A 12,500-nucleotide genomic window follows, 5' to 3' on the forward strand; every position below is an offset into this window, starting at 1 on the left:
AAGCTATGTATTAAAAAAATAATAATCGATGGTAGTCATTTTGTTTGTAGATCAAGAATTTTTTTCATTTTCTGCTTAATTTAAATTGGGCAAGACCTTGGGAAAGTGTCTTCTACTATTGCCTCGGGCCGACCAAAGCCTTGTGAGTGGATTTAGTAGACGGAAACTGAAAGAAACCCTTCAATATATATATATATATATATTTATATATGTATTAGTGTGTCTGTGGTTTCCCCTCCACCATCGCTTGCCAACCAATGTTGGTGGTTTTACGTCCCCGTAACTTCGACAAAAGAGACCGATAGAATAAGTACTAGGGCTGCAAAGAATAAGTCCTGGAGGCAATTTGCTCGACTAAAGGTGGTACTCCAGCATGGCCGCAGACAAATGACTGAAACAAGTAAAAGAATAAAAGAATACATGTATATATATGCATATATGTGAAGGCGCATACCTCAGTGGTTAGAGCATCGAGCTTATGATCGTGAGGTTGTGAGTTCGATTCTCGGACCGGGCTGCGTGTTTTGTTCTTGAGCAAGACACTTTATTTCACGTTGCTCCAGTTAACTCAGCTGTAGAAATGAGTTGCGACGTCACTGGTGCCAAGCTGTATCGGCTTTTGCCTTTCTCTTGGATAGCATGAGTGGTGTGGAGAGGTGACACATATATATGTCTACACACATATATATATAAAAGGGGATATACACCCCCATACACACACGCTCCCATATCCATATATAATATATATATATATATACATACATACACATATATATACACACACCCATATAACATATATATATACATACATACATACATACCTATATATATTATATATATATATATATATAATATATATATATATATATATATATATATATATATATATATATATACAACACATATATATACACACACACATACATACACATCATATGCATATACATGCACACACAACACACACATTTCTTCCCTTATTTTAATTTTATTTTTATTTTTTACTTTTGTTTTTTAGTTTTATTTTTATATCTTGACCTCGCCAGCCAGCCCGGCACTGAAGTGATGTCCTCCCAAGGGAACTAGTCTAAAGAATCCATTTTTTGCCCTCTCCCTTCCTTTCTATCTTTCTCTCACTGATACGAACCACACAACACTCACACACGCACCGCACACACACTCACACGTACATACACACATACATACCACGCACGTGTTTATATTCATACATACATACATCTACATACATGCACGTATATACACATACGTACACGTACCTACAAATTCATATCTACAAGCATACACATACATAAATCTATACCCCACAAAGACTAGTCCATACAATACACAAATAAATATATATACTATACATATACATACACATACATACCACATATATATATATACAATACATATACATATATATATATATATATATATATATATACATATATATATATAGCATATATATACATATATACACATACACATACACGTACGCGCATACCTACATATACATACACACATATATACTTACACCAGTCATATACATACTACTACATACCCATACATCCATATATCTATACTATACATACCTACAGTATATATACAATGCACATACTAATACACACGCACACACACTATCTACATTATAAAAAAGAAACCCAACAAGTCCATACATGTACACACATACACATACATACATGCATATACACATATATACCCATACACATATACATACATACACATACACATATATATACACACATGTATATAATATAACATATATACACATACATATACATACACACATGCATACACATACACCCACACACGTGCATCTATATATACACATAAGTACATACATGCATAAATGTATACATATGTTTATACATATGCATACACATAACACACCACGCGCGCATCCATATATACAGAAATACATACATGCATACAAACATAACATATATACATACATGCATACTCAAATAATAAATATAAATAATAAATATATATCATGGGCATTTACCCATTATACAGACGGATACATACATATAAACATACACATATATACCTATTTACACATATGTATATATACATATATACATACACATACACATAACTCTACATACCTACATATACATAAACACACAAGCGTACACACACACACACACACCACACACACACTACTATATAGATATATATATATATATATCCACATATACATATACACATATACATACACATACACATACATATACACGCCCGTAAATACACGCACTCACATACATACGTATATTCCTACTAACACCCCATACATTTCTATAACTATATACAATACTATATACAAGTGTACACATACAATATGTGAATAGTCTTAGGAGAAAGGTAATTGGGGGTGCTGGGGGAACGGTGGGGTGGGGAGTTGTGGGTGGGGTGTCGTCAATCGGGTTGCCGGTGGGTTCTGTAGTTTTTTTAGTTTGCATAAATTTGTGTGCATGCAATTTGGGGAGTGTTCCTGATCTTTTTGAGGAGAGGGCCTTTGGCGAACAAGATCTCCAGGCTCTCAGAAATGCAAAGGTCACAGCAGGTATGGCATCCTGTGTACGAACGCGCCTCTGTAGTAGTCTCCTCTTGATCTTGAAGGGGATGGAGTTCCTTTTAAGGTACCAGATGTGGGCGGCGAGGGTAGTTTTGTTGGATTTGTCAGGTCGCAGGAACGAATGTGTGTGGGCGTACCAACGAGTCTTAAAGGCTGTTTGACGTCATTCCGATGTACGATTTTCTTTTATCATCGGGGCCTGATCGTACCTCGCAGTGTAGACGAGGTCCTTCTGTAGGCAGTTGTTGTTGAGGGGGCAAGTGGTTTTATCAGGGCAGTTGCACATTGCTATCGGATGTTGGATGGGCCTCGGAAAAAGTAGATTTATTAAGTTTTTCACGTTATTGTTGGCTAGGTTACTGGCTAGATTGGGCGCGTGGTTAGAGTAAAGGAGGTCTAATGGTGTTCTTATTAGGATTGTATAGTACTTATGTTGGGTGGGGAAGTGTTTTCTGTAGGAGAGTGAAGAAGATTTTAGCTACAGGTTAGCGACCTCACGTTTAAGGGGGGGTTGTACCAGCTAATGTGTTTTTCGCCTATTTTTCCTCCTGGGTTGGCGTGGGGCTATGCTAGTGTAGGTGATCTTATCTTTAAAGCCACTGCGGGCCAGGGCCTCGTTGTAATAATGGGGCTGCGGCATTAAAGATATCTTCAGTAGCGGACAGGCTAGATAGTCTAATTGAGACACTTTTTACTGGGTTGTCTAATATATTTTTGGGGGTGGTTGGAATTAATGTCTATATATCTAAGGGATTCATTTGGTTTGTGGTACGGTTAAAAGTGAGGTTTTTAAGTCGAGGGTAACGTCAAGGAAGTTAGCTTGGTTAAGTTGGATTCTAAGGTAATCCTAGGCCTAAGTTTTTTAAAAAAGTAAAGATTTTTCCGGAACCCATCCGTGGTCCTGGGGTTTATTTTGTGGAGGGCAAAAAGGCCATCATCGCGGTAAAGACCACCGGAGAGGCCTGTGAATATACATACACAGGGTCTTCAGCCTATGGAGGATGAAAAGGCCCACAAGGTCACTTATTTAAGCCGATTCGCTAGCACCCATGCTGACGTCGAAGGGGGTCACAGATTTTTTGTTGATCCAGTGGGATCCGTCGTGGAAAAGAAAAGTCTTACGTGCGTGGAGGATCACATCTTGCTCGGCCTCGGTGATGGTGGAGAACTTCCTAGCGAAGTTAATCGCGTCGATCAGCAGGCTCTCCGATATGGAGGCGTAGTAATCTTTGATATCTAATTGTAGGAATCGGGTGTTGCTTTTGTCAGGTAAATCCCGGAACCAGGTTATTGCCTCGGAGGTCCTATTCCAGAGTGGAAGGGGTGAAGCTTCACGCATTTTAGGTAAAATCCTGTCCAGGATCTTCTTGGTGACGGATCCGATGTCAGACTTGGTTGGGTTAATCAGTCGGACCGATGGTTTATTTTCGAAATTGTCTTTGTGGTCTTTCAGGGTGAAGTGTGGGGACTTCACCCTCAGGGGTTCAGTTCGGTCATCGATTTTAAGGGAGGTGGCAATCTCCTTCCCGGCTAAGTTGGTTTCAGTTAAAGCTGTGTCATCAACTTTTTTGTACTTAGCTGTGATGGCGTTATCAGCTAGTCTGTTGTAGGTATCCGGAGTCACCGCGTAAATATTTTTTGTCTTGTCCGAAGGGACATGGAGGTGCGGGGAGCTTTTCATTTTCGAAAGTTTCTCATTAAGTTCCGTTTGGAAAGGTAGGTTGACTCTCCTGAATTTGATGTTTTTTATCATGAGGAAGAGGTCTTCTTCAAACGGTTCGAGTAGGCTGTTGGTAGGAGGGGCCTTATTTGATTTGAAGCCGTACTTATCATTATTGGTAGATGCTACATCAGGGTGGTCGAAAAAGAACGATCTCCATCGAATCGAATTCTTTTGATGAACTCATCAGTCCGTCTAATAAGGCTTTTTGGTACTGTTTCCTTGGTGGGATAGTAATGTTCTTCAAGGAAGTGTTGAGGTCGATTCTTGTCAGCATTTTTTCTTGGTGATGGTTTAAGGGCACTGGGGGTGCTAGGATATGTAGGTCCCGGGTTGAGTCGGGGTTAACCACAGTAAATAAGGTACTCAATACATAGCAGAGTAAATTAATTTATTTTATAGAAGGAGCTTCTACAGGACTAGAACTGTTTCATTCAAAGGAAATCATCAGGAAGCTAGGTGACAAGAGTAGTTTTGGCATTTATACATTTAGGCAGGTTTAAAGGGGTGGTGGTGGGGGACTTTTTTGGGGTAGGTATGGCGCAAACTATCATTCTTAGGGGAGTGGTCAAAGGAATCAGTGGTAAAGTAGATAAAAGAATAAATAAAAGAATGTGTGTGTGTGTATGTGTATGCATGTGTGTATGTATATGTATGTGTATATATGTATATATATACAGTGGTGTATATATATGGTGTATAGTATGTATGTGTATATGTGTATGGGTATATATGTTATATGCATGTATGTATGTGTATGTGTGTACATGTATGGACTTGTTGGGTTTCTTTTTATATATGTAGATAATGTGTGTGCGTGTGTATTAGTATGTGCATGTGTATATATACGTGTATGTATATGTATAGATGTATGGATGTATGTGTATGTAGGTATGTATATTACTGGTGTAAGTATATATGTGTGTATGTATATGTAGGTATGCGCGTACGTGTATGTGTATGTGTATATATGTATAATATATGTATATATATATATATATGTATATAATATATATATATATATATATATATGTATAGTATATATATATAATATGTATATGTATGTGTATTAGTGTATGTATTGTATGTGTATATTTGTATATGTATATATATTTATTGTGTATTTGTATGGACTAGTCTTCTGTGGGTGTATAGATGTATGTATGTGTATGCGTGTAGATATGAATTTGTAGGTACGTGTACGTATGTGTATATACGTGCATGTATGTAGATGTATGTATGTATGAATATAACACGTGCGTGTGTGTATGTGTATGAGTGTACGTGTGAGTGTGTGTGCGTGTGTGAGTGTTTGTGTTCGTATCAGTGCGAAGAAAGATAGAAAGGAAGGGAGAGGGGCAATAAATGGATTCTTTAGACTAGTTCCCTTGGGAGGACATCACTTCAGTGCCGGGCTGGCTGGCCGAGGTCAAGATAAAAATAAAAATAAAAACAAAAGTAAAAAATAAAAATAAAATTAAAATAAGGGAAGAAATGTGTGTGTTTGTGTGTGCATGTATATGCATATGTTGTGTGTATGTATGGTGTGTGGTATATATATATGTGTGTGTATATATAATATATGTATATATATATATATATGTATAGGTATGTATGTGTATGTATGTTATATATGTGTATATGGGTGTGTGTATATATATGTGTATGTATATATATATATATATATATATATATATATATATATATATATATGGATATGGGAGCGTGTGTGTATGGGGGATGTATATCCCCTTTTATATATATTTGTGTAGACATATATATGTGTATGTATGAGTATGGGTATGGGCGTGTACGTAGATACATGTATATGGGTACATATGTACATGTGTATATGGGTGTATGTGTGTATGTGTATGTATGTGTATGTGTATATATGTATATGTGTATGTATGTATATGTGTGTATATGTATGTATGTATATATGTGTGTGTGTGTATGTGTATATGTACATGTATATATATATATATATATGTATATATATATATGTATATGTATAAGTGAGAGTCTCCTTATTTACCTAAAACTCTATTTTTCTATTTATTCTTTTATTCTTTTATTTATTCTTTTATCTACTTTACCACTGATTCCTTTGACCACTCCCCTAAGAATGATAGTTTGCGCCATGCCTACCCCAAAAAAGTCCCCCCCACCACCCCTTTAAACCTGCCTAAATGTATAAATGCCAAAACTACTCTTGTCACCTAGCTTCCTGATGATTTCTTTTGAATGAAACAGTTCTAATCCTGTAGAAGCTCCTTCTATAAAATAAATAAATATATATATATATATATATATATATATATATATATATATATATGCATGACACACTAATAATTGGTGCACTTGGTTTTGTAAGTGAAAGCCTAAGTCACAATTTAGAAAGCCTGGGGTTTTCCTAAAAAGCAGATAACCAGCTACCGTGCGTATTACAAATACTATTAGAAAGTGGAACAGTAAAACTATGCAACAAGACTTTTCTCAAGTTCAAAATGTGGTATTATTTTTTTATCTATTGGGTTGTCCGGAAAATTCGTGCCGACTTTTAAAGGAAAGAAAAATCAATAAATACTTACCATTACTTTTTAATCACCAAAGCAAATTTTGAACCATTTTGTTGCACAATGCATCTCCATCTTTCCTTTAACTTGAAAAAAACCCTCTTCCAAAAACCCTCTTCCCAAATTGAAGTGGTTTTATGGCAAAGAATTCATCAAGGTATCTTTTACGTCATCCAAGGAATTGAAATTTTTACCATTAAGACTATTCTGCAGAGACCTGAATAAGTGGAAATCCGAAGGAGCAATATCTGGTGAATATGGAGGGTAGGGTAACACATCCCAGCCAAGCTGCAGCAAGTTTTGTCTGGTTCCCAAAGCATCAAGTGCCGAAAATGAACTTTCTTATCTCCCATTTTCAAGGGTTACAGAATTAACACAGGTTATAGTAACATAAACCTTCTTCCACAAAAAGATAGCTTAAACTGTACTCTAAATGGAGGTATAGTCAAATCCTATTTATGGACTCAAGCATGTTCTAAAATATGTCGAAAGGTAAGCTGCTATAAATCGGCACGAACTTTCCGGACAATCCATTATATTCTAAAGACGGAGCTTTATATCTTTGTTAGAAACAAGTGATTTTCATAGAGGAAGACCTCAAATAATTAAAATCAAAAGAGGACTTAGAAGCAGAATAGGACATACATACATACATACATACATACATACATACATACATACATACATACATACATACATACATACATACATACATACATACATACAAATAAATGAATGTGTGTTCGAAGTTGTAGGTTACAGTTTGCTCATGAGTTGTTCAATTTTTGCATAAGCTAAGTAAATTTTTCTGAAAGTTTGTTATTTTAGTTTTGACCCAAAAAATGCTTTATGAATATTGTATATTCCAATATTAATACCTTACCTCTAAATCGTTTCACCTTTAAATCGAGCATCGATACATATGGTATCCTCTTCACAGCGAAGCTTGTACTATTTGATTATTATTGAATGTGTTGAAATACTTCATATCAGTATATTGCGTTCGTCTAAGTATATATATATATATAGACATAAACACATTCACAAATACATAGACACACAGGCACATACACCTGTACGCGCATACACACGCATATATATATATATATATATATAAATACACGCATATACATGCATACATACATATATATATATGTCTGTGTATGTGTGTGTGTAGATATATATATATATACACGCACACTGACATACTCATCGATGTGAGAAACTATACGTAAAAGATGTCTAAGCGTATGTATGTGGATGTGTGCGTCTGTGCGTTTGAGTGCTTACATATGTACGCATATAGATCTTGGTTAATTGAAAAGTATATGCATATGTCGATGAGACATACACACACACACACACACACACACACACACACACATATATGCATATACAAATAGACACGCATACGCACACGCATGATCAAGCAATTAGAAAATAGTGGGGGAGACAGATGAATGGATTGATAGATTATATACGTGTATTTGAACACGTTATATATAATATATATATATATATATATATATATATAGATATATATATATATATATATATATATATATATATATATACATACGCATATATATATATATATATATATATCTATATATATATATATATATATAGATATATACATACGCATTCACATACAAACACACACATATATACATATACATACATACATGTATACATACATACATACATACATAATACACACACACACACATACATACATACATACATACATACATACATACATACATACATACATACATATTTATGTGTGAGTGTTATTACATCACGGCTATGGTGGGACAGTACCATGATGGGTCTCGTTGATCACATCAATGCTACTACTTATTTAAAGACAAGCACTTATTCTATCGGTTTCTTTTGGACGAACAACTAAGTTACGGTTATGTAAACAAACAAAAGCACATACGCACACACGCGACATCTATCAGTATATTTTTTCTCCTGTTCTTCTCTCTCCCCCACTTCATCTGTCTGTCTGTCTGTCTCTCTCTCTCTCTCTCTGTCTCTCATTCACTGTGTGTGTGTGTGTGTGTGTGTGTGTGTGTGGTGTGTGTGTGTGTGTGTGCGTGTGCGTGTGTGTCTCTTGGAGAAATTTCGAACCTGGGAATGAGAACCCAGGTTCGAAATTTCCCCAAGACACCTGATGAAGGCTAGAGGGTATATCAGCCGAAACGTCGTGTTAACAACAAACAAAATGAGGACAAATATCCGTCAATTGTAAATTATGTACATATTTCCTCGTCTCTTAAATATAGAACTGTATCCTGCATTTAACTCCATTGAATAATCTGAGTGGAACATCCACTCTTCATGAAAACAGAGGTATATATACATGCTTAAAAATACCTACCTACCTACCTACCTACCTACCTACCTACCTACCTACCTACCTACCTACCTACCTACCTACCTACCTCCCTACCTACCTACCTACCTACCTACCTACCTACCTACCTACCAACCTACCTACATACATACATACCTACCTACCTACCTACATACATACATACATACATACATACATACATACATACATACATACATACGTGCGTACATACAAAGCTCCGAGATGATGGTAACATCGATTATCAAAGCAGCTTATCATGGACCGATAGCCGGATTACTACCTCACACTTTGAAGGGTATGCGTTTGCAATCCAGGAACAGGAAATATCAACCAAGCACCTGATGCACAAAAGAGACAGAGATGCAAGGGAAAGCAGTAAAATGTGACAACCGATGCAGACTTTGTGGAGTTCACACTAACGATATAACCAACTTCATAAGCAGTTGTCCATAAATGTCAGCATGGCGTTATCTACCGATGAGACATAATGTTGTAGCTAGGACACTCTACAATGAAATCCGTCGGAAATATTACCCCGAAGATAAAGAAATAAGAATCCAAACTATGGTAGAAGCCATAGCCACTCATAATAAAAAGGAATCCTGATGGAATGTCCCAGTGAAAACTTCAATAAAATGTAAGCACAACAGACATGATATAATGATTTGGGATAGAGAAGAGAAACTGCACAGTTGTGGAAATTAGCTGCCCAGCGGATCTTAACATAAAGTGAAGATCAATGAAAAAGAGAAGCCCTACGCTGAGCTATTGAGAAATCTGCAGTTACTCTATCCAGATTACAAGTTCAAGTTTATACCTGTAATTATTAGGGCCCTGGGATATGTAACACACTGCCTTAGGTTTCTCAAAACAAGAAAGGATAAATCTAATTCGAAGACTACAGATCCAATCCATCAATGGAACTGCAAAAATCTGTAAAACTTTCCAGAAATTTATCATTTAAATATATACGAGCATATGTAGATATGTAACTATATGCATGAGAATACATATATAAAGCAAAGCATACAAATCTGCACATATGCATAAATATGCATACAAACAAAAATACCCTGTTGAAATTCTAATGAAGGAGCCTTGAATCTAGGTTAGAAACCGACTCTTTCTCTATTAGCAAGTAATCTTGAAATAAAAGTGAAACATGACATACATATATACTGCATGAAGACATCAACATCAGACGACCGAGTGTAGATGACCGTATAAACATGCCTTTACGAACATGTTTACAATTTCTATATTTAAGTGATGAGGAATAATGTACATTATTTATATTTGACGGATATTTGTCCTCATCTTGTTTTTTGTTAACATAACGTTTCAGCTAATATACGCTCCAGCCTTCATTAGGTGTCATGGGGAAATTTCGAACCTGGGTTCTCATTCCTTAGGGTTTTTTTTAATGTTATTATTAACCACTACGCCATATGTCCGTTGGCAATTTATGAGTGAATTTTAGGCCTTATAAATCTAATATTCTCCTATCCTTCCTTAATACTGGTTCCCATATGCTGTTCATATCTGCACTCGGTCTGCTTAGGAGGTTGTTGTGTCCTAGCATATGTGCTGCTTCTTTTAGTTTTCGTATTTTCCAGTGGTGTTCTCTGTCGATTATTTTAACTTCATCCCACAGGGAGAGGTGGTCTCCATTTTTCCATACATGAACAGCTATATCCGATTTATCAATATCTCCCCGTTTCACAGCTTTTGGAAATGTTTATCATATATGATGCAGGGAAGCCAGAGAAACATATCCTCTTTAACAGAGAAAGTGTTAAAACAATAACAAAAAACTTTGAAAAGCAAAGACAAGAATAAAGACGATGAAAGTATAAACGGTAAGCGAATTTTATTTAAAGTTGTTAAAAAATACACGAGTTTGCATCTCGTAAAAAAGTGTCGTAAATAGTGTCTTGTGCAAAATACTGAAGTCACTCTGTAACATAAAATGGAAGTGGTAAGTATAAGATGTAAGGTTTGGGCTCGTTGTTTTTATGATGTGATGTAGTCGTTGCTCATTAGCAATAGGATTTTTCTGGAGATGCTTAAGACTATGTTTTAATTTCAAATTCTGCCATAGTCGATTTATGCCTGTTATCCTCCCGAGATTTATAAAATAAAGTATAACGCTGTCGATAAAGTCATGGTTCTGTGTCAATGTTAAGATTGTATCTTTAGCTTTCACTGTGAAGATATGGTTGATGTTGAATTTGTTTAATCGAAATTAATCCCATTCTTCTCAAACAGAAAATATAAGATTATGATATCCAAATACTGGGTTGAGAGAATTGGAAATCTGAAGATTTGAAGTCCTGCTAAAGTCACCCAATGATTAGATGGTGAAGTTAAATGGGGATATGTTTTAAGATATTAATACAGTACCCACCAAAACATTAATAAATGTAGGTTACATATATACCCACAATATTTTTAGAGGAATGAAAACTTAAAAAAAATATGTGACCTTCATCTCTTTCAGGCGGATGTTGGCAACATATGCAATGGATGTAAATAAAAAAATTGCGAATGAAATATATTCTTTGTAAGAAAACGATTTGGATTTTACGTTTTATTGAACACAAAGTCAGAATATTACTGGTATATATATTGTACATGTTCTCAATTCTCAAAGAGAAAGGAGGTAAAGTTGATTCCAGTAACATTTAAAGTGTAGACACCGTATATGTCATAGATCACTTTCTCATTCCGAATAACGGGTTGTTTAAGACGAAATTCTGACTAAAATAATTCATAAGAAGAGTTTTATTCTTTTGGAATATTTACTGCTTGAGACCCCTTCTCCAGGTTACTGCTACAGGGTTTAAAATACAGCAAAAGAAATGACCTACCAAATAGGTAATGTACGGTAACAGTTTTATAATGAAAGCCAACGAGTATTCAGTGTAACATGTCATAGTCATTAGCCTTAGATGAATATATCAATATTCTAAAGATAGAAATAATAAAGTTGTTAAGATATTGAACTACATGCTGAGAGATCGTTGTCATTAAGACTTCTATTATCTCTGTCCTTATACATGTAGGGACATCTGTATATGTACGAAATCAATCTCTAATACCTGCCAGTTGGTGAATGTCGTAGTCTTTAACCGGGTTCTAGATTGTAGTTTACTTACGTTGCCAATGTCACAATTCTTGTCAGTCTCCCCATTCCTATCCCATTTGGTATAGATA

At 35.5% G+C, this 12,500-nt stretch overlaps 2 protein-coding genes across 2 annotated transcripts in view; both read right to left on the bottom strand.

Annotated features, from left to right (window-relative positions):
• Positions 1-7,863, bottom strand: part of LOC118766049 — an 81,676-nt gene extending 73,813 nt beyond the window's left edge. Inside the window, exon 1 of the mRNA XM_036509203.1 lies at positions 7,782-7,863. The gene's annotated coding sequence lies outside the window, so the exon portion shown is untranslated. The remainder of the gene's footprint in view (positions 1-7,781) is intronic.
• Positions 7,864-11,137: 3,274 nt separating this feature from the next.
• Positions 11,138-12,500, bottom strand: part of LOC118765933 — a 34,540-nt gene continuing 33,177 nt past the window's right edge. The window contains exon 11 of the mRNA XM_036508791.1: positions 11,138-12,500. This exon is cut by the window's right edge and continues 435 nt beyond it. The gene's annotated coding sequence lies outside the window, so the exon portion shown is untranslated.

This window comes from Octopus sinensis, linkage group LG14 (genome assembly GCF_006345805.1).
Source record: "Octopus sinensis linkage group LG14, ASM634580v1, whole genome shotgun sequence".
NCBI classification, from domain to species: Eukaryota; Metazoa; Mollusca; class Cephalopoda; order Octopoda; family Octopodidae; genus Octopus; species Octopus sinensis.